The 1,372-nt window shown below is 21.1% G+C and overlaps 1 protein-coding gene across 1 annotated transcript in view; it reads left to right on the top strand.

Moving 5' to 3' along the window:
• Nucleotides 1-1,372, top strand: part of LOC108510138 — a 12,551-nt gene that overhangs the window by 7,216 nt on the left and 3,963 nt on the right. Inside the window, exon 3 of the mRNA XM_017839827.1 lies at nt 422-428. The gene's annotated coding sequence lies outside the window, so the exon portion shown is untranslated. The remainder of the gene's footprint in view (nt 1-421; nt 429-1,372) is intronic.

Below are 1,372 nucleotides of genomic sequence, written 5' to 3'. Positions count from 1 at the left end.
TGACTGGAATATTCCTGAATTTCTCGGAATGAAGGAATTTTTGGTGGGATATTTGTGGGAGGAAATATTCCTGAATTTCTTGGAATGAAGGAATTTTTGGTGGGATATTTGTGGGAGGAAATATTCCTGAATTTCTCGGAATTAAGGAATTTTTGGTGGGATATTTATGGGAGGAAATATTCCTGAATTTCTCGGAATTAAGGAATTTTTGGTGGGATATTTATGGGCTGAAATATTCCTGGATTTCTTGGAATTAAGGAATTTTTGGTGGGATATTTATGGGAGGAAATATTCCTGAATTTCTCAAAATGAAGGAATTTTAAAGGGGTTTTTTGGGTGGAAAAATCAGCTGGAAATAAGAAAGGAATTTTTATTTTCTGGTTTTAAAAATGGTATTTTATATTATTATTATTATTATTATAATTAAAAATATTTTCTATTTATTTTGATATTAATTTCTATTTTTAGGGTTATGAAAAATGACCTCTAATTAAAAACTATATTAATTTAATAATTTAATAATTTAATTTTTTTTAAATAATTTAATAATTTAATAATAATTTTAAAAATGTGTCAAATCCCAAATTTTAGGGGTTTTTTTTTTTGGGGGGTGAAAAAATCAGCTGGAAATAAGAAATGAATTTTTATTTTCTATTTCTAGAAATGTTGGTTTATGTTATTATTACAATTATTATAATTATAATTAAAAATATTTTCTATTTATTTCAGTATTAATTTCTATTTTAGGGTCGTGCAAAATGACCTCAAATTAAAAAACAATATTAATTTAATAATTTAATAAATTAATTTTTTATAATAATTTAATAACAATTTAAAAATGTGTCAAATCCCAAATTTTAGGGGGGTTTTTTGGGTGGAAAAATCAGCTGGAAATAAGAAATGAATTTTTATTTTCTATTTCTGGAAATGTTGTTTTATGTTGTTATTATAATTATTCTAATTATAATTAAAAATATTTTCTATTTATTTCAGTATTAATTTCTATTTTAGGGTCGTGCAAAATGACCTCTAATTAAAAACTATATTAATTTAATAATTTAATAATTTATTTTTTAAAAAATAATTTAATAATTTAACAATTATTTTGAAAATGTGTCAAATCCCAAATTTTAGGGGGTTTTTTTGGGGTGGAAAAATCAGCTGGAAATAAGAAATGAATTTTTATTTTCTATTTCTAGAAATCTTATTTTATATAATAATAATAATAATAATATAATAATAATAATATTTTTATTATTATAATTATAATTTTTTTTCTTTATTTAATATTAATTTCTATTTTAGGGTTGGGCAAAATGACCCGTAATTAAGAATTAAAATTAATTTTAAATTAGAATTTAAAATTTACAAT

Source organism: Lepidothrix coronata, unplaced genomic scaffold (genome assembly GCF_001604755.1).
Source record: "Lepidothrix coronata isolate B3197 unplaced genomic scaffold, Lepidothrix_coronata-1.0 Scaffold499, whole genome shotgun sequence".
Lineage (NCBI taxonomy): Eukaryota > Metazoa > Chordata > Aves > Passeriformes > Pipridae > Lepidothrix > Lepidothrix coronata.
This window is presented reverse-complemented; position numbering and strand designations above follow the sequence as displayed.